The sequence below is a fragment of the Pseudophryne corroboree genome, chromosome 10, assembly GCF_028390025.1.
Source record: "Pseudophryne corroboree isolate aPseCor3 chromosome 10, aPseCor3.hap2, whole genome shotgun sequence".
Classification (NCBI taxonomy): Eukaryota; Metazoa; Chordata; class Amphibia; order Anura; family Myobatrachidae; genus Pseudophryne; species Pseudophryne corroboree.
The window spans coordinates 381,608,020-381,630,493 of record NC_086453.1 but is presented as its reverse complement, the minus strand read 5'-3'; the positions used below and the strand labels follow the sequence as shown (position 1 = coordinate 381,630,493).

The window sequence follows — 22,474 nt, the reverse complement described above, 5'->3', positions numbered from 1 at the left end:
CACTGCAGTGCCAGTTATAGGTTATAGCAGGAGCCAGGAGTACATAATATTATATTAAAATTAAACAGTGCACACTTTTGCTGCAGGAGTGCCACTGCCAGTGTGACTAGTGACCAGTGACCTGACCACCAGTATATATAATATTAGTAGTATACTATCTCTTTATCAACCAGTCTATATTAGCAGCAGACACAGTACAGTGCGGTAGTTCACGGCTGTGGCTACCTCTGTGTCGGCACTCGGCAGCCCGTCCATAATTGTATATACCACCTAACCGTGTTTTTTTTTTCTTTCTTTATACATACATACTAGTTACGAGTATACTATCTCTTTATCAACCAGTCTATATTAGCAGCAGACACAGTACAGTGCGGTAGTTCACGGCTGTGGCTACCTCTGTGTCGGCACTCGGCAGCCCGTCCATAATTGTATTTACCACCTAACCGTGGTTTTTTTTTCTTTCTTTATAGTCATACTAGTTACGAGTATACTATCTCTTTATCAACCAGTCTATATTAGCAGCAGACACAGTACAGTGCGGTAGTTCACGGCTGTGGCTACCTCTGTGTCGGCACTCGGCAGCCCGTCCATAATTGTATATACCACCTAACCGTGTTTTTTTTTTCTTTCTTTATACATACATACTAGTTACGAGTATACTATCTCTTTATCAACCAGTCTATATTAGCAGCAGACACAGTACAGTGCGGTAGTTCACGGCTGTGGCTACCTCTGTGTCGGCACTCGGCAGCCCGTCCATAATTGTATATACCACCTAACCGTGGTTTTTTTTTCTTTCTTTATACATACATACTAGTTACGAGTATACTATCTCTTTATCAACCAGTCTATATTAGCAGCAGACACAGTACAGTGCGGTAGTTCACGGCTGTGGCTACCTCTGTGTCGGCACTCGGCAGCCCGTCCATAATTGTATATACCACCTAACCGTGGTTTTTTTTTCTTTCTTTATACATACATACTAGTTACGAGTATACTATCTCTTTATCAACCAGTCTATATTAGCAGCAGACACAGTACAGTGCGGTAGTTCACGGCTGTGGCTACCTCTGTGTCGGCACTCGGCAGCCCGTCCATAATTGTATATACCACCTAACCGTGGTTTTTTTTTCTTTCTTTATACATACATACTAGTTACGAGTATACTATCTCTTTATCAACCAGTCTATATATTAGCAGCAGACACAGTACAGTGCGGTAGTTCACGGCTGTGGCTACCTCTGTGTCGGCACTCGGCAGCCCGTCCATAATTGTATATACCACCTAACCGTGGTTTTTTTTTCTTTCTTTATACATACATACTAGTTACGAGTATACTATCTCTTTATCAACCAGTCTATATATTAGCAGCAGACACAGTACAGTGCGGTAGTTCACGGCTGTGGCTACCTCTGTGTCGGCACTCGGCAGCCCGTCCATAATTGTATATACCACCTAACCGTGGTTTTTTTTTCTTTCTTTATACATACATACTAGTTACGAGTATACTATCTCTTTATCAACCAGTCTATATATTAGCAGCAGACACAGTACAGTGCGGTAGTTCACGGCTGTGGCTACCTCTGTGTCGGCACTCGGCAGCCCGTCCATAATTGTATATACCACCTAACCGTGGTTTTTTTTTCTTTCTTTATACATACATACTAGTTACGAGTATACTATCTCTTTATCAACCAGTCTATATTAGCAGCAGACACAGTACAGTGCGGTAGTTCACGGCTGTGGCTACCTCTGTGTCGGCACTCGGCAGCCCGTCCATAATTGTATATACCACCTAACCGTGGTTTTTTTTTCTTTCTTTATACATACATACTAGTTACGAGTATACTATCTCTTTATCAACCAGTCTATATATTAGCAGCAGACACAGTACAGTGCGGTAGTTCACGGCTGTGGCTACCTCTGTGTCGGCACTCGGCAGCCCGTCCATAATTGTATATACCACCTAACCGTGGTTTTTTTTTCTTTCTTTATACATACATACTAGTTACGAGTATACTATCTCTTTATCAACCAGTCTATATATTAGCAGCAGACACAGTACAGTGCGGTAGTTCACGGCTGTGGCTACCTCTGTGTCGGCACTCGGCAGCCCGTCCATAATTGTATATACCACCTAACCGTGGTTTTTTTTTCTTTCTTTATACATACATACTAGTTACGAGTATACTATCTCTTTATCAACCAGTCTATATTAGCAGCAGACACAGTACAGTGCGGTAGTTCACGGCTGTGGCTACCTCTGTGTCGGCACTCGGCAGCCCGTCCATAATTGTATATACCACCTAACCGTGGTTTTTTTTTCTTTCTTTATACATACATACTAGTTACGAGTATACTATCTCTTTATCAACCAGTCTATATATTAGCAGCAGACACAGTACAGTGCGGTAGTTCACGGCTGTGGCTACCTCTGTGTCGGCACTCGGCAGCCCGTCCATAATTGTATATACCACCTAACCGTGGTTTTTTTTTCTTTCTTTATACATACATACTAGTTACGAGTATACTATCTCTTTATCAACCAGTCTATATTAGCAGCAGACACAGTACAGTGCGGTAGTTCACGGCTGTGGCTACCTCTGTGTCGGCACTCGGCAGCCCGTCCATAATTGTATATACCACCTAACCGTGGTTTTTTTTTCTTTCTTTATACATACATACTAGTTACGAGTATACTATCTCTTTATCAACCAGTCTATATATTAGCAGCAGACACAGTACAGTGCGGTAGTTCACGGCTGTGGCTACCTCTGTGTCGGCACTCGGCAGCCCGTCCATAATTGTATATACCACCTAACCGTGGTTTTTTTTTCTTCTTTATACATACATACTACTACGACATCTCTTTATCAACCAGTCTATATTAGCAGCAGACACAGTACAGTACGGTAGTTCACGGCTGTGGCTACCTCTGTGTCTGCACTCGGCAGGCAGTCCGTCCATAATTGTATACCACCTAACCGTGGTTTTTTTTTCTTTCTTCTTTATACATACATAGTTACATAGACATCTCTTTATCAACCAGTCTATATTAGCAGCAGACACAGTACAGTACGGTAGTTCACGGCTGTGGCTACCTCTGTGTCTGCACTCGGCAGGCAGTCCGTCCATAATTGTATACCACCTAACCGTGGTTTTTTTTTCTTTCTTCTTTATACATACATAGTTACATAGACATCTCTTTATCAACCAGTCTATATTAGCAGCAGACACAGTACAGTACGGTAGTTCACGGCTGTGGCTACCTCTGTGTCTGCACTCGGCAGGCAGTCCGTCCATAATTGTATACCACCTAACCGTGGTTTTTTTTTCTTTCTTCTTTATACATACATAGTTACATAGACATCTCTTTATCAACCAGTCTATATTAGCAGCAGACACAGTACAGTACGGTAGTTCACGGCTGTGGCTACCTCTGTGTCTGCACTCGGCAGGCAGTCCATAATTGTATACTAGTATCCATCTCCATTGTTTACCTGAGGTGCCTTTTAGTTGTGCCTATTAAAATATGGAGAACAAAAATGTTGAGGTTCCAAAATTAGGGAAAGATCAAGATCCACTTCCACCTCGTGCTGAAGCTGCTGCCACTAGTCATGGCTGAGACGATGAAATGCCAGCAACGTCGTCTGCCAAGGCCGATGCCCAATGTCATAGTACAGAGCATGTCAAATCCAAAACACCAAATATCAGAAAAAAAAGGACTCCAAAACCTAAAATAAAATTGTCGGAGGAGAAGCGTAAACTTGCCAATATGCCATTTACGACACGGAGTGGCAAGGAACGGCTGAGGCCCTGGCCTATGTTCATGGCTAGTGGTTCAGCTTCACATGAGGATGGAAGCACTCAGCCTCTCGCTAGAAAAATGAAAAGACTCAAGCTGGCAAAAGCAGCACAGCAAAGAACTGTGCATTCTTCGAAATCCCAAATCCACAAGGAGAGTCCAATTGTGTCGGTTGCGATGCCTGACCTTCCCAACACTGGACGTGAAGAGCATGCGCCTTCCACCATTTGCACGCCCCCTGCAAGTGCTGGAAGGAGCACCCGCAGTCCAGTTCCTGATAGTCAGATTGAAGATGTCAGTGTTGAAGTACACCAGGATGAGGAGGATATGGGTGTTGCTGGCGCTGGGGAGGAAATTGACCAGGAGGATTCTGATGGTGAGGTGGTTTGTTTAAGTCAGGCACCCGGGGAGACACCTGTTGTCCGTGGGAGGAATATGGCCGTTGACATGCCAGGTGAAAATACCAAAAAAATCAGCTCTTCGGTGTGGAGGTATTTCACCAGAAATGCGGACAACAGGTGTCAAGCCGTGTGTTCCCTTTGTCAAGCTGTAATAAGTAGGGGTAAGGACGTTAACCACCTCGGAACATCCTCCCTTATACGTCACCTGCAGCGCATTCATAATAAGTCAGTGACAAGTTCAAAAACTTTGGGTGACAGCGGAAGCAGTCCACTGACCAGTAAATCCCTTCCTCTTGTAACCAAGCTCACGCAAACCACCCCACCAACTCCCTCAGTGTCAATTTCCTCCTTCCCCAGGAATGCCAATAGTCCTGCAGGCCATGTCACTGGCAATTCTGACGATTCCTCTCCTGCCTGGGATTCCTCCGATGCATCCTTGCGTGTAACGCCTACTGCTGCTGGCGCTGCTGTTGTTGCTGCTGGGAGTCGATGGTCATCCCAGAGGGGAAGTCGTAAGCCCACTTGTACTACTTCCAGTAAGCAATTGACTGTTCAACAGTCCTTTGCGAGGAAGATGAAATATCACAGCAGTCATCCTGCTGCAAAGCGGATAACTGAGGCCTTGACAACTATGTTGGTGTTAGACGTGCGTCCGGTATCCGCCGTTAGTTCACAGGGAACTAGACAATTTATTGAGGCAGTGTGCCCCCGTTACCAAATACCATCTAGGTTCCACTTCTCTAGGCAGGCGATACCGAGAATGTACACGGACGTCAGAAAAAGAGTCACCAGTGTCCTAAAAAATGCAGTTGTACCCAATGTCCACTTAACCACGGACATGTGGACAAGTGGAGCAGGGCAGGGTCAGGACTATATGACTGTGACAGCCCACTGGGTAGATGTATGGACTCCCGCCGCAAGAACAGCAGCGGCGGCACCAGTAGCAGCATCTCGCAAACGCCAACTCTTTCCTAGGCAGGCTACGCTTTGTATCACCGCTTTCCAGAATACGCACACAGCTGAAAACCTCTTACGGCAACTGAGGAAGATCATCGCGGAATGGCTTACCCCAATTGGACTCTCCTGTGGATTTGTGGCATCGGACAACGCCAGCAATATTGTGTGTGCATTAAATATGGGCAAATTCCAGCACGTCCCATGTTTTGCACATACCTTGAATTTGGTGGTGCAGAATTTTTTAAAAAACGACAGGGGCGTGCAAGAGATGCTGTCGGTGGCCAGAAGAATTGCGGGACACTTTTGGCGTACAGGCACCACGTACAGAAGACTGGAGCACCACCAAAAACTACTGAACCTGCCCTGCCATCATCTGAAGCAAGAAGTGGTAACGAGGTGGAATTCAACCCTCTATATGCTTCAGAGGTTGGAGGAGCAGCAAAAGGCCATTCAAGCCTATACAATTGAGCACGATATAGTAGGTGGAATGCACCTGTCTCAGGCGCAGTGGAGAATGATTTCAACGTTGTGCAAGGTTCTGATGCCCTTTGAACTTGCCACACGTGAAGTCAGTTCAGACACTGCCAGCCTGAGTCAGGTCATTCCCCTCATCAGGCTTTTGCAGAAGAAGCTGGAGACATTGAAGGAGGAGCTAACACGGAGCGATTCCGCTAGGCATGTGGGACTTGTGGATGGAGCCCTTAATTCGCTTAACAAGGATTCACGGGTGGTCAATCTGTTGAAATCAGAGCACTACATTTTGGCCACCGTGCTCGATCCTAGATTTAAAGCCTACCTTGGATCTCTCTTTCCGGCAGACACAAGTCTGCTGGGGTTGAAAGACCTGCTGGTGACAAAATTGTCAAGTCAAGCGGAACGCGACCTGTCAACATCTCCTCCTTCACATTCTCCCGCAACTGGGGGTGCGAGGAAAAGGCTCAGAATTCCGAGCCCACCCGCTGGCGGTGATGCAGGGCAGTCTGGAGCGACTGCTGATGCTGACATCTGGTCCGGACTGAAGGACCTGACAACGATTACGGACATGTCGTCTACTGTCACTGCATATGATTCTCTCAACATTGATAGAATGGTGGAGGATTATATGAGTGACCGCATCCAAGTAGGCACGTCACACAGTCCGTACTTATACTGGCAGGAAAAAGAGGCAATTTGGAGGCCCTTGCACAAACTGGCTTTATTCTACCTAAGTTGCCCTCCCACAAGTGTGTACTCCGAAAGAGTGTTTAGTGCCGCCGCTCACCTTGTCAGCAATCGGCGTACGAGGTTACATCCAGAAAATGTGGAGAAGATGATGTTCATTAAAATGAATTATAATCAATTCCTCCGCGGAGACATTGACCAGCAGCAATTGCCTCCACAAAGTACACAGGGAGCTGAGATGGTGGATTCCAGTGGGGACGAATTGATAATCTGTGAGGAGGGGGATGTACACGGTGATATATCGGAGGGTGATGATGAGGTGGACATCTTGCCTCTGTAGAGCCAGTTTGTGCAAGGAGAGATTAATTGCTTCTTTTTTGGGGGTGGTCCAAACCAACCCGTCATATCAGTCACAGTCGTGTGGCAGACCCTGTCACTGAAATGATGGGTTGGTTAAAGTGTGCATGTCCTGTTTTGTTTATACAACATAAGGGTGGGTGGGAGGGCCCAAGGACAATTCCATCTTGCACCTCTTTTTTCTTTTCTTTTTCTTTGCATCATGTGCTGATTGGGGAGGGTTTTTTGGAAGGGACATCCTGCGTGACACTGCAGTGCCACTCCTAAATGGGCCCGGTGTTTGTGTCGGCCACTAGGGTCGCTAATCTTACTCACACAGTCAGCTACCTCATTGCGCCTCTTTTTTTCTTTGCGTCATGTGCTGTTTGGGGAGGGTTTTTTGGAAGGGACATCCTGCGTGACACTGCAGTGCCACTCCTAGATGGGCCCGGTGTTTGTGTCGGCCACTAGGGTCGCTAATCTTACTCACACAGCTACCTCATTGCGCCTCTTTTTTTCTTTGCGTCATGTGCTGTTTGGGGAGGGTTTTTTGGAAGGGACATCCTGCGTGACACTGCAGTGCCACTCCTAGATGGGCCCGGTGTTTGTGTCGGCCACTAGGGTCGCTAATCTTACTCACACAGCTACCTCATTGCGCCTCTTTTTTTCTTTGCGTCATGTGCTGTTTGGGGAGGGTTTTTTGGAAGGGCCATCCTGCGTGACACTGCAGTGCCACTCCTAGATGGGCCCGGTGTTTGTGTCGGCCACTAGGGTCGCTAATCTTACTCACACAGCTACCTCATTGCGCCTCTTTTTTTCTTTGCGTCATGTGCTGTTTGGGGAGGGTTTTTTGGAAGGGACATCCTGCGTGACACTGCAGTGCCACTCCTAGATGGGCCCGGTGTTTGTGTCGGCCACTAGGGTCGCTTATCTTACTCACACAGCGACCTCGGTGCAAATTTTAGGACTAAAAATAATATTGTGAGGTGTGAGGTATTCAGAATAGACTGAAAATGAGTGTAAATTATGGTTTTTGAGGTTAATAATACTTTGGGATCAAAATGACCCCCAAATTCTATGATTTAAGCTGTTTTTTAGTGTTTTTTGAAAAAAACACCCGAATCCAAAACACACCCGAATCCGACAAAAAAAATTCGGTGAGGTTTTGCCAAAACGCGTTCGAACCCAAAACACGGCCGCGGAACCGAACCCAAAACCAAAACACAAAACCCGAAAAATTTCAGGCGCTCATCTCTAATTAAATGTCCACATGATTAGACTATCGACAAAATATCCCTGGTGGTCTAGTAGTGACTCATCAGATACTGCAAGTCTGGTGGCTCCAACGTGTCTTCCAGGTCCGGCAGTGACATCCTGATCACTTTCAGTGGATCCTAGTATGACTAGCCCTAATCCTCCCACCTGTAGCCTTACCTTAACCCTTCCCCTAATGTCTAACCCTAACCCTTTCCCTAATGTCTAACCCTAACCTTCCTTCCTGTATCCTAACCTTAACCCTTCCCCTAGTGTCTAACCCTAACCTCCCTTCCTGTAGCCTAACCTTAACCCTTCCCCTAGTGTCTAACCCTAACATCCCTTCCTATAGCCTAACCTTAACCCTTCCCCTAGTGTCTAACCCTAACCTCCCTTTCTGTAGCCTAACCTTAAACCTTCCCCTAGTGTCTAACCCTAATCCTTCCCCTAGTGTCTAACCCTAACTGTCAGGAATCGACTTACCAGGCTGACATCCGTCCGCCGCTGCGGACTCCGTCCTGGCTCCCTGCGGTCACCTGTCACCTATGCCCCTGCCATGGGACATCATCAAGGGCCTGGGAACACTCCTGAGACAGCGGGCGTGTAGCGCGCCGCGTCCCCGCTAGGCCGCAGCGTGGGCGCCGCCATGACAGTCTGCAAACAGCCAGTATGCTGCGGCCAATCCGGTGCTTGGCCGCACCCACTTTCCTTCACTCACCCAATCCCTGTGCACCATGGGGTACATAAGAGACTGCAGGATCAGTCTGCAGGCATCCTGGACTTTGTGTCATTCCTGCGACCCATGTGAAAGGATCTGTTCCTGTTCCTCCTGTGTTCCTGGTTCTCTGGTTAAGAACTTGTACTCCTGGTTACTCTGCACAGCTCCGTGGAACTTCAAGGCCCAGCAATACCTGCAACCTGCAACAAGGCTTCACACTCATCACCACCTTGTGTGCTTCAGCCTGCAGTTGAGACTGACTCCAGGTGTGTTTCATTCCTCCACCTGTGATACAGCTTGCTGCTGCCAGTGCCTCATCACCTGCACTGTGAAGTCAGACTCCTGCCTCTGCTCAGGTTTGCCATTCTACATCTTGCTGCCTAAGTTTCCTGTTTTAAAACCTGCACTGGTTTCCAAACCAGAACCATTTCACAAGCACTTGTTCTTCTGTTTATATATTACCGGTTATTATTTTCTCAAGTCATCTGTCATCCATTGCCATAGACTTTCAGTTATCATGCTGAGTGATTGACTTAATTCATCTGTTATTATTGTTTCTGCTACCATCCTGTATAATATCATCTGCCAAATAAATACCATTGCGCTCATGCGCAGGAACGTTATCCAGCCTCCTCGTTTTCTCCCATCTACCTCCACTGACCCACTAGCGCCCCCTCCGGGGACACAGCCCAAACACAATCTGACAGTAAGTCCAGGATCGATGGACTCGGATGGTGGACGGAGTGTGGGGTCAGAGGCCTTGCAAAATCTGGTCTCCCGTCTGGATGGTCAAGAGGTTGCGCAGCAGCAGATGCTTCAATTCCTGCAAGAGATGTCCTCCCGATTAGATACACTACAGCAATCCCTGCCTAGTGTACTCTCTCCTACTGTTCCTGTTACTCCAGCACCTGCCAGTGCTGTGAGTTCTTCTATGCCGGCTGCATCAGCTCCAGTGTCACGTCTGCACCTGCCCGTGCCGAGCAAGTATGATGGCAGTCCAAAGTTATGTCGCGGGTTTCTCAACCAATGTGAAATACAGTTTGAGTTATTGCCACATAATTTCCCCACGCTAAGATCCAAGGTTGCCTACATCATCTCCTTACTCTCTGGATCTGCTCTGAGTTGGGTGTCTCCTCTGTGGGAACGTGCTGACCCTCTGATTAACAACTACACAGACTTCGTGTCAACCTTCAGACGGATCTTTGACGAGCCTGGTCGTGCAACATCAGCTTCGGCAGACCTGATCCAACTTCGTCAAGGTACCCGAAGCATGGGACAATATGTCATCCAGTTCCAGACGTTGGCTGCAGAGATTCAGTGGAACAACCAAGCTCTGGTAGCAGCTTTCTGGCACGGACTCTCGGATCGGATCAAGGATGAACTGGCGACCCGTGACATTCCTGTTCAACTGTCTGATTTGATCTCCCTGTGCATTAAGTTGGACTCTCGCATCCGCGAACGCAATAATGAACGCGCTCGGAGTGAGCCACGCAGATCAAGGTTCATACCTTCTGTACAGTTCCAGTCTCCCTCTTCTGACGAGCCTATGCAGATAAATAGGTCCCGCCTAACTCCTGAAGAGCGGGCAAGAAGAATACGTGAGAGACTCTGCCTATACTGTGCTGCTGCGGGCCATCAGATTAACTCCTGCACGGTGCGTTCGGGAAACGCCAGATCCTGACTTGTAAGGGAGGAGTCAAGTTAGGATCTTTCAGTCAAGCTCCTTCTCAACAAGACCTCATCCTTCCAGTGACGCTAGAGACTTCAGTTGGGCTCCAGTCTGCGTCAGCATTAGTGGACTGCGGTGCTGCAGGAAACTTTATCACCCAAGCTGCGGTAAATAAATTTTGCCTATCTACCTGTGAACTTTCTTGTCCAGTTTACATTACTGCTGTGGATGGTAGTCGAATCTCCAAGGGGAACATTTCTCATCAAACTGCCCCAGTGGTTCTGGGAGTTGGATTTCTCCATTCTGAACTGATTAAGTTCCTGGTCATCCCTCAAGCCACCCAGGAGATTGTCTTGGGCATGCCCTGGCTCCAGCTACATAATCCACAGTTTGACTGGTCAACGTTGCAGCTTACCTCATGGGGTTCACATTGTCATCAATCCTGTTTAGCCCAAGTGTGTCCCATAAAGTCTACCGAAGTAAAGACACAGTCAAGTCTCCCAGCAGCTTATCAAGACTTCTCAGACGTCTTCTGTGAAAAGGCTGCTGATATCCTGCCGCCCCATAGGGAATGGGATTGTCCCATCGATCTCCTTCCTGGCAAGAAGCCACCTAGGGGGCGCACCTACCCGTTGTCTGTTCCTGAAACTGAGGCGATGAGTGATTACATCAGAGAGAATCTTCAGAAGGGATTCATCCGTCCGTCATCATCACCCGCTGGTGCAGGTTTCTTCTTTGTTAAAAAGAAGGATGGAGGACTGCGTCCATGCATTGACTATCGGGGTCTCAATGACATTACCATCAAGAATAGTTATCCATTACCACTCATTACCGAATTATTTGACAGAGTTAAAGGAGCCCGCATCTTCACCAAGTTAGATCTCCGCGGTGCCTATAATCTCATCAGAATCCGGAGTGGTGACGAGTGGAAGACAGCTTTCAACACTCGAGATGGCCATTATGAATACCTGGTAATGCCATTTGGGTTGAGTAATGCTCCAGCAGTGTTCCAACACTTTGTGAACGAAATCTTTCGTGATGTCCTGTATAAGTACCTCGTTGTTTACTTAGATGATATCCTTATCTTCTCCCAAGACCTTCCATCTCATCGTCTACAAGTCTGTGAAGTTCTCCGACGTCTTCGTGAGAACCGGCTCTACGGGAAACTATCTAAATGCACCTTTGAAGTTCCCTCTATACCCTTCCTGGGTTATATAATTTCCGGATCGGATCTTCAGATGGACCCGACAAAATTGGAAGCTATTGCCAATTGGTCCATTCCAAACTCTCTCAAGTCTATCCAGCGGTTCCTGGGTTTCGCCAACTACTATAGAAAATTTATTCGAGGATTCTCCACTCTCATCGCTCCTATTACCAACCTGACTCGGAAAGGGGCAGACCATTCCAACTGGTCAGAAGAAGCCTTGGCAGCCTTCCAGAAGATCAAGCTAGCCTTTATGTCTGCTCCAGTGCTGTCTCAGCCAGATGTTAACAGACCGTTCGAGTTGGAGGTAGATGCCTCTACAGTTGGGGTTGGAGCTGTTCTCTCCCAGAAGGGATCCGATGGGAAAGTCCACCCTTGTGGATTTTATTCTCGCAAGTTTCTTCCTGCAGAAGCTAACTACTCCGTGGGAGATCAAGAACTACTGGCGATCAAGCTGGCTCTCGAGGAATGGAGATATCTCCTAGAAGGGGCCAAACATCCGTTTAACATCTACACGGATCATAAAAACCTGCTATATTTAAAGGCAGCTCAGTGCCTTAACCCTCGCCAGTCCAGGTGGGCTATGTTTTTCTCACGTTTTAATTTCAAGCTTCATTTCCGCCCAGGTTCGCAGAATGTGAAAGCCGACGCGTTGTCCCGATCCATGGAATCTGAAGAAGGAACATCTGACTCAATGCCACATTCCATCTTGAGTCCCGTGGTTTTCGCTGCATCTCAAGTCTCCCCAGCTCCTCCTCCTGGTAAGACTTTTGTTTCCCCAGAACTCCGTCCCAAGTTGCTATCTTGGGCCCATCAATCCAAGTTCACTGGTCATCCTGGTGTCCTGAAGACCTTCAAGTTCCTTTCTGCGACATATTGGTGGCCAAAGATGAAAATGGACATCCAGGATTTCGTGGCATCCTGTCCTAAATGTGTGCAGCACAAGACTCCTCGTCAGTCTCCAGCAGGTCAGTTACAACCATTGTCTGTCCCTAGTCGTCCCTGGTCACACCTGTCCATGGATTTTATCACCGACCTTCCTCCTTCTCAAGGACATAATACTATTTGGGTTGTAGTGGACAGATTCACCAAGATGGCTCATTTTGTCCCTCTCCAGGGTCTCCCTTCTGCCCCGAAACTTGCCCAAATCTTCCTACGGGAGATTTTCCGCTTACATGGTTTACCCTCAGAAATAATATCTGACCGGGGGGTACAGTTTGTAGCGAGGTTTTGGAGGGCCCTCTGTTCTGCCATGCAGGTCAAACTGAAGTTTTCGTCATCATACCATCCTCAGACGAATGGGCAGACAGAGAGGGTTAATCAAGAACTTGAGACTTTTTTAAGATTATATGTTTCATCTTCCCAGGATGACTGGTTCGATCTGCTCCCATGGGCCGAGTTTGCCCACAACTTCCGATACCATACTGCTACTGAAACGACACCATTCTTTGCAGTATATGGGCAACATCCCCGTGTTCCTGATTTCCAAGAACTCCCTCATATGGATGTTCCTGCTGCCACTACTGCTCTGACTCAGTTTTCATCTATTTGGAGAAAAATTCATGTTTCTCTCAAAAAGGCCTCCAGTCGGTACAAGTTCTTTGCCGACCGCAAGAGACGTGCGGTTCCTCATTTAAAACCTGGGGACAAGGTTTGGCTATCAACCCGTAACCTCCGTCTGAGGGTCCCATCCATGAAGTTTGCACCACGCTTCATTGGTCCTTACCCTGTCGAAAGAGTCATCAACCCAGTGGCCTACAAATTGAAGTTACCATCTTCCCTTCGTATACCTAACGCTTTTCATGTTTCTCTCCTCAGACCTCTAGTCCTAAACCGCTTTCAGAATACTCTTCCAGTAGGTCCCAAGGTTCGAACTCAGCGGGGCGTGGAATTCGAGATCAACAAAATTCTGGACTCTCGTTGCCGGTATGGACGTCTCCAGTACCTGGTCGATTGGTCCGGTTATGGCCCAGAGGAGAGAAGTTGGGTGAATTCGTCCGATGTCCATGCTCCTAGGTTGGTCCGTGTCTTCCACAGCACTCATCCCTCCAAGCCACGTGGGTGTTCGGTGTCCACCCCTAAAGGAGGGGGTACTGTCAGGAATCGACTTACCAGGCTGACATCCGTCCGCCGCTGCGGACTCCGTCCTGGCTCCCTGCGGTCACCTGTCACCTATGCCCCTGCCATGGGACATCATCAAGGGCCTGGGAACACTCCTGAGACAGCGGGCGTGTAGCGCGCCGCGTCCCCGCTAGGCCGCAGCGTGGGCGCCGCCATGACAGTCTGCAAACAGCCAGTATGCTGCGGCCAATCCGGTGCTTGGCCGCACCCACTTTCCTTCACTCACCCAATCCCTGTGCACCATGGGGTACATAAGAGACTGCAGGATCAGTCTGCAGGCATCCTGGACTTTGTGTCATTCCTGCGACCCATGTGAAAGGATCTGTTCCTGTTCCTCCTGTGTTCCTGGTTCTCTGGTTAAGAACTTGTACTCCTGGTTACTCTGCACAGCTCCGTGGAACTTCAAGGCCCAGCAATACCTGCAACCTGCAACAAGGCTTCACACTCATCACCACCTTGTGTGCTTCAGCCTGCAGTTGAGACTGACTCCAGGTGTGTTTCATTCCTCCACCTGTGATACAGCTTGCTGCTGCCAGTGCCTCATCACCTGCACTGTGAAGTCAGACTCCTGCCTCTGCTCAGGTTTGCCATTTCTACACCTTGCTGCCTAAGTTTCCTGTTTTAAAACCTGCACTGGTTTCCAAACCAGAACCATTTCACAAGCACTTGTTCTTCTGTTTATATATTACCGGTTATTATTTTCTCAAGTCATCTGTCATCCATTGCCATAGACTTTCAGTTATCATGCTGAGTGATTGACTTAATTCATCTGTTATTATTGTTTCTGCTACCATCCTGTATAATATCATCTGCCAAATAAATACCATTGCGCTCATGCGCAGGAACGTTATCCAGCCTCCTCGTTTTCTCCCATCTACCTCCACTGACCCACTAGCGCCCCCTCCGGGGACACAGCCCAAACACAATCTGACACTAACCTCCCTTCCTATAGCCTAACCTTAACCCTTCCCCTAATGTCTAACCCTAACCCTTCCCCTAGTGTCTAATCCTAAACTCCCCTCCTGTAGCCTAACCTTAACCCTTCCCCTAGTGTCTAACCCTTCCCCTAGTGTCTAACCCTAACCTCCCTTCCTATAGCCTAACCTTAACCCTTCCCCTAATGTCTAACCCTAACCCTTCCCCTAATGTCTAATCCTAACCTTCCTTCCTGTATCCTAACCATAACCCTTCCACTAGTGTCTAACCCTAACCTCCCTTCCTGTAGCCTAACCTTAACCCTTCCCCTAGTGTCTAACCCTAACCTCCCTTCCTGTAGCCTAACCTTAACCCTTCCCCTAGTGTCAAACCCTAATCCTTCCCGTAGTGTCTAATCCTAACCTCCCCTCCTGTAGCCTAACCTTAACCCTTCCCCTAGTGTCTAACCCTAACCCTTCCCCTAGTATATAACCCTACCCTTAGTGCCTAACCCTAACCTCCCTCCTGTATCCTAACCCTTACACTAGTAACTAACTCTAACCCTCCTTCTAGTGTCTAACCCTAACCTCCTCCCTTCCTGTAGCCGGTTCCTAGTGACTGGATAGGCTGCACTCTCAGTGATGTCACTGTTTCCTACTGACTGGATAGGCTGCACGCTCAGTGATGTCCAGGGACGTAAGTTCATTTCAGACGCCCGGAGGCGAAACAGACTAACGGTGCCCCCCCTCCTCACTTTCACCACCAACACACACATCCACATATGCACACACAAAAACATACATACACACACTCACAGCCACACATACACACACACACAACCACAAAATACACACTCACAGCCACATATGCACACACATTACCACATATACACACATTACCACATATACACACTCACTGCCACATATGCACACACATTACCACATATACACACATTACCACATATACACACTCACAGCCACATATGCACACACATTACCACATATACACACTCACAGCCACATATGCACACACACACACACACACACACACACACACACACACACACACATAACCACATATACACACTCACAGCCACATATGCACACACACACATAACCACATATACACACTCACAGCCACATATGTACACACACATGACCACATATGAACACACAATCATTTTATTTATTTTGCGCTTTTCCAGTTCAGACGCCCCTGGAGACCTGCACATACCGCCGCATTCCCTCTTACTTACGGGCAAACAGCAGTGAGGCTTCCCATGGCCGTGGGTTGCAGCACTTCTCCCAGTGTTGAGAGCACAGGGCGCTGCTTCCGACATCCTCCGCCAGCCACTGCCCCCATTGATCCCGGCCGTGTCACTGTGCTAAAGGATACAGCAGCACAGGATCGCGGCGCTGCTGCTTCCGGAACTTAACTCACATACAGCAGAGGGGAAAGGGGGAGTTGGTTGGCTCTGCATGCGGGAAGGGAGCTATGCTGTAAGAGTACGGGCGCTCTGCTTAAAACTGCTGGCAAACCCCGCCTCCCCTTGCGCGGACTGAGAGCTGCTGCTCATTGCTCTCTGTCTCTGGTGCTCACAGAGTGGTTGAAGTGACCGGAGGCAATGGAGAAAGTGCCCTCTTCAGAGCAGAAGCCCGGCGGCAGCCGACTCCATTGTCTCCGGTACTTCCGCCACTGGTGATGTCACTGGTTCCTAGTGACTGGACAGGCTGCGCTGTCAGTGATGTCACTGGTTCCTAGTGAGTGGATAGGCTGCACACTCAGTGATGTCACTGGCTCCTAGTGACTGGATAGGCGGCACTCTCATTGAGGTCACTGGCTCCTAGTGACTAGATAGGCTGCACTCTCAGTGATGTCACTGGCTCCTAGTGACTGGATAGGCTGCACTCTCAGTGATGTCACTGGCTCCTAGTGACTGGATAGGCTGCACTCTTAGTGATGTCACTGGCTCCTAGTGACTGGACAGGCTGCACTGTCAGTGATGTCACTGGTTCCTAGTGAGTGGATAGGCTGCACTCTCAGTGATGTCACTGGCTCCTAGTGACTGGATAGGCTGCACTCTCATTGAGGTCACTGGCTCCTAGTGACTGGATAGGCTGCACTCTCATTGAGGTCACTGGTTCCTAGTGACTAGATAGGCTGCACTCTCAGTGATGTCACTGGCTCCTAGTGACTGGATAGGCTGCACTCTCAGTGATGTCACTGGCTCCTAGTGACTGGATAGGCTGCACTCTTAGTGATGTCACTGGCTCCTAGTGACTGGATAGGCTGCACTGTCAGTGATGTCACTGTTCCCCAGTGACTGGATAGGCTGCACTCTCAGTGATGTCACTGACTCCTAGAAAATGACCTGTAATGTCATTGGTTCTTAGTGAATGGATAGGTGGTATTCTAAGGAAATCATTATTCCACCAAATGTCTGCCTGCTGCTCATGTTTGCACATTAAAACATCCTACCTCCTATCTATCAGCATTTAGTTGGGTGTGGACTTTCCAAATTCCAAGGGTTTGTCCAGGTGTAGGGATCGTCAGCAGATTTGTCCCGGAATGTAGGAAGGTATGAGCCATTCATCACTGCTTTGTACAACAGAGAAATGCTGAATGGGAGCAGGGTGGTAAAGAGCTTGGCTGGCCCAGGTACTTTTCAGGGGGTGTGGCCTAATCACAGGAGGAGTGGCCATGCAACCGTTCCCAGCATCCTGCAGGTCAAATACAGGTGCCACTGGCTGCCATATACAGGTGCTACGGAGAAGTAATGGTGCCCCCTCCCCCTCCCATGCACTGCACACTGTCTCACACCCTTAGTTATGGCCCTGCTTCAGAAGTCCCGCGGGTGCAACCATGCCCCATTGTGAAGTGGTTACACTCCCTTGTGTGATGTCAGCACGCCCCTTCTGTGCGCTACGTCCTGATCAGACATGCTGGGAGGCACGTCTCGGCCTAGTGACAGGGGACTAGGGCTTTTCCCTATTGCCTTCTTGCTAACAGCCGCTGCATGTCTTGCCTGGGGCTTGTAGTTCCACACTGCATTGTGTATGTGCGGAGCTCTCATGTGAGGACTCTGAGTCACTGCAGCACTTTTATTTACACTACTATTCACAGTGTGGATGTTTCCATTGAAGTAATACAAAGCAAATATACTTTGTAGGCAGAACTGTGACATTACCCTCGGAGGGAATTGCTGCTGGAAGTATGCGCAGGCCAGGCAGCAGAGCCTTTTCTGGGAAGCGTTTATCCGGAAGCTATGCTGTATACAATGATGGAACATCCATTAACACTGCTAACAAGACCATTCCAGGAGTGTTAGGGAAGGGTACAATTGGAAAGGAGAGAAAAGACAAAAAACCCTTGTTTGGGAGCACTCGTTTGTAATGATTTGTATGATATGAGTAAAGTAAATGATTAGTGTAATAAAACTTAACCTTTAATTGTTTCTAGAATAAAAAGGAATTAATGAGGAATAATTTTGAGACTCGTGTCTGATGTTTATAAGGAACTTGTTTAACCTTTTTAACAAATGAGGTACAAGTTATTGAGAGAAGGTGAAAATATCAGAAGCAATATGTTAGATATCCGTGTGTTCTGATGGAATAAATGTGTCCGGAACAATCACTGTGCATGCCTGGAAATGAAGGTATTCAATGGAAGCGTGATGTGGTAGCAAGATTGAATTGACTGAACAAAATTTTTTGAGAAGGAAAGAGAAGGGGGGCCCACTGCACCTGGTATTCTCAGGAGGTTTCCCATCCTGATACTGACCAGGCCATACCTGCTTAGCTTCCGAGATCGGACAAGATCGGGCGTATTCAGGGTAGTATGGCCGTGGGCCTATTGTGGGAAATATGTGGGAAAAGATGAAAAGGGAGAAAATCCACTCCTAATGTCCGTACTGTGCATATATCAACCATGTGTAGTCTGGGAGTGTTTTTCCAGAAGCAGGAGTAATGAAATGGAAGGTGTTGGAGAATTAAAAAGGGCCCACCGCACCTGGTATTCTCAGGAGGTTCTCCTTCCTAGTACTGACCAGGCCATGCCTGCTTAGCTTCCGAGATTGGACAAGATCGGGCGTATTCAGGGTAGTATGGCCGTGGGCCAGTGTGGAGAAAATAAGAATGGAAAGGGAGAGTAAATTGCTTTCTGTACTTCACACTCAACCAAGGCCACTGATGGTCTCCAATGGTAATTCCGGACAAGGTGTGTCAAGATGGTTCTAAGTGTCTGGAATTGATAAAGGGATGGTGTGGTAAGTGAAGTTTGGCAGATGGTGAAGCTCACACAGAAATATTGAAAGAATAATGCAAGATGTGTGTAAATATCTTATGAAAAGAGAGCTCAAGGCTGGCTCATGAATAGTGTATATGGAGTCTTATTGTGAAGAAAAATTTAATCTGTATCAGTTAGTAATAGAATAGAGCTAGGAATTAACTAAATTTAATTAATGCCAAATGGCTGATCATATACTGAAAGAGCTCAAAATAGGCTTCCAAATAGTACTATTCGCCTTATATTCAGAAAAATAGTGGTTAATACCAAGTGTCAGTTATTCAATTATTCTATAATTAGAGCCAAAATTGTTAATGAGGAGCTCAAGGCTAGTTCACAAATGGTACTCTTCACCTTATTCAGTATGGGAACAGTTAATACCAAGTGTCAATTATTATTTGATAAATACCAGAGAAAACAAAAATTATAATGTAAATAAATAATGCTACCATACCTACGTTCTCTCCTCGACGTACGTTTCACCTGATTTGGGCTTGGTCACGAGAGGCTCTCGTGACCAAGCCCAAATCAGGTGAAACGTACGTCGAGGAGAGAACGTCCGTAGTGACGTCATCGCGGCCACGCCCATTCCGGAAGCGGGCGGCCGCGTTCATCACTGTAGCGGGACCGCGAACAGAGGGGACCTGGACAACACTCGCCGCACACCTTGCGGCTGCGGTAACTTACACTAGACCACCAGGGTTTGAATGCTGAGTAGGAATCACTGGTGACATTCAGGTCCGCTGCCCAATACCAACTGCACACGAGTTCAATTGACACTAGATCGCCATGGTTATAATGTGCAGTAGGAATCACCAGTGCTCAATAACATTTAAGTTCGTTGTTTAATACCAACTGCATACTGTTTTTTTTGTCCACAAATATAATAGTAGTGACATCAGATATTGGCCCTCATTCCGAGTTGATCGGTCGCAAGGCGAATTTAGCAGAGTTACACACGCTAAGCCGCCGCCTACTGGGAGTGAATCTTAGCTTCTTAAAATTGCGACCGATGTATTCGCAATATTGCGATTACTAACTACTTAGCAGTTTCAGAGTAGCTCCAGACTTACTCTGCCTGTGCGATCAGTTCAGTGCTTGTCGTTCCTGGTTGACATCACAAACACACCCAGCGTTCGCCCAGGCACTCCCACCGTTTCTCCGGCCACTCCTGCGTTTTTTCCGGAAACGGTAGCGTTTTCAGCCACACGCCCCTGAAACGCCGTGTTTCCGCCCAGTAACACCCATTTCCTGTCAATCACATTACGATCGCCGGAGCGAAGAAAAAGCCGTGAGTAAAAATACTTTCTTCATAGTAAAGTTACTTGGCGCAGTCGCAGTGCGAACTTTGCGCATGCGTACTAAGCGGATTTTCACTGCGATGCGATGAAAAAGAACGAGCGAACAACTCGGAATGAGGGCCATTAAATCTATCACTACACTCTCTGTTTTTAACATTGTTTTACAAACAATGTTCTATCTGCAAATAACAATCTGCATAATTATGTTCTAAATACCCGTCCATGCCTCCAAGAATGATTTGTTAATTACAGATACCTAACTGTGTTTCATGGTAAACATATATATATTTTCTCATTTGTTGCAATTCCAACCTATATATGTACTTAAGGTAGTAATTAGCGATTTCGACATATATATGTATTTATGGTAGCATTATTTATTTACATTATAATTTTTGTTTTCTCTGGTATTTATCAAATAATAATTGACACTTGGGATTAACTGTTCCCATACTGAATAAGGTGAAGAGTACCATTTGTGAACTAGCCTTGAGCTCCTCATTAACAATTTTGGCTCTAATTATAGAATAATTGAATAACTGACACTTGGTATTATCCACTATTTTTCTGAATATAAGGCAAATAGTACTATTTGGAAGCCTATTTTGAGCTCCTTCAGTATATGATCAGCCATTTGGCATTAATTAAATTTAGTTAATTCCTAGCTCTATTCTATTACTAACTGATACAGATTAAATTTTTCTTCACAATAAGACTCCATATACACTATTCATGAGCCAGCCTTGAGCTCTCTTTTCATAAGATATTTACACACATCTTGCATTATTCTTTCAATATTTCTGTGTGAGCTTCACCATCTGCCAAACTTCACTTACCACACCATCCCTTTATCAATTCCAGACACTTAGAACCATCTTGACACACCTTGTCCGGAATTACCATTGGAGACCATCAGTGGCCTTGGTTGAGTGTGAAGTACAGAAAGCAATTTACTCTCCCTTTCCATTCTTATTTTCTCCACACTGGCCCACGGCCATACTACCCTGAATACGCCCGATCTTGTCCAATCTCGGAAGCTAAGCAGGCATGGCCTGGTCAGTACTAGGAAGGAGAACCTCCTGAGAATAACAGGTGCGGTGGGCCCTTTTTAATTCTCCAACACCTTCCATTTCATTACTCCTGCTTCTGGAAAAACACTCCCAGACTACACATGGTTGATATATGCACAGTACGGACATTAGGAGTGGATTTTCTCCCTTTTCATCTTTTCCCACATATTTCCCACAATAGGGCCACGGCCATACTACCCTGAATACGCCCGATCTTGTCCGATCTCGGAAGCTAAGCAGGTATGGCCTGGTCAGTATCAGGATGGGAAACCTCCTGAGAATACCAGGTGCAGTGGGCCCCCCTTCTCTTTCCTTCTCAAAAAATTTTGTTCAGTCAATTCAATCTTGCTACCACATCACGCTTCCATTGAATACCTTCATTTCCAGGCATGCACAGTGATTGTTCCGGACACATTTATTCCATCAGAACACACGGATATCTAACATATTGCTTCTGATATTTTCACCTTCTCTCAATAACTTGTACCTCATTTGTTAAAAAGGTTAAACAAGTTCCTTATAAACATCAGACACGAGTCTCAAAATTATTCCTCATTAATTCCTTTTTATTCTAGAAACAATTAAAGGTTAAGTTTTATTACACTAATCATTTACTTTACTCATATCATACAAATCATTACAAACGAGTGCTCCCAAACAAGGGTTTTTTGTCTTTTCTCTCCTTTCCAATTGTAGCCAAGCCTACAAAATTCCTGGGAGCACCGCCAATCATTAGCAGTTTAAAACTTTTTGCTAACTGCATATATATTGGTTTCTTTATGTTATGTTATGTCTATACTCAGTTTAGATTATCAAGACTAGTGCGGCTCCACATTGAATTTATTTGTGTTAGGGAAGGGGGAAGGTTCCCAGATACCATGTAGGCTGCCATCTTGTCATGGAGGAGAACTGTCATATATGCCATGGGAGCAATATACCATACCTCCCTACATGACCCTCTCCAGGAGGGACACAATGCTCTGCTCCTGGACTTTCCTCTTGATTTAAGATTGCCGGCACATGTATTGAACAGGTTAATGGATAAGAAAGGTGTTTTACCACAGGTGGATAGTTGTTGCCCTTGCTTTGCAGTGACATACAAATGCACATGGCCACCGAGACAGAAAGGGAAGGGGGGGGCTCCCAGACTGGTAGGATTTGTCCCTGGAAACTCCCAACGGCACATGCGTTCCCCTGACTATACTCACAATGGCGCTGTTGCGTATGGAGCTGCTGTTTTCAGGAATGGTGAGGCGAAGCTATAGGTGGTCCTGGGCA

General features: G+C 46.9%; 4 pseudogenes; 2 read left to right on the top strand and 2 right to left on the bottom strand.

Moving 5' to 3' along the window:
- Positions 1-18,272: 18,272 nt before the first annotated feature.
- LOC134967568 (5S ribosomal RNA) lies at positions 18,273-18,390 on the bottom strand (annotated as a pseudogene).
- A 147-nt stretch (positions 18,391-18,537) lies between these two features.
- On the bottom strand, positions 18,538-18,655 carry LOC134968266 (5S ribosomal RNA; annotated as a pseudogene).
- A 2,457-nt stretch (positions 18,656-21,112) lies between these two features.
- LOC134968415 (5S ribosomal RNA) lies at positions 21,113-21,230 on the top strand (annotated as a pseudogene).
- A 147-nt stretch (positions 21,231-21,377) lies between these two features.
- LOC134968136 (5S ribosomal RNA) lies at positions 21,378-21,495 on the top strand (annotated as a pseudogene).
- The last annotated feature ends 979 nt before the right edge of the window (positions 21,496-22,474 follow it).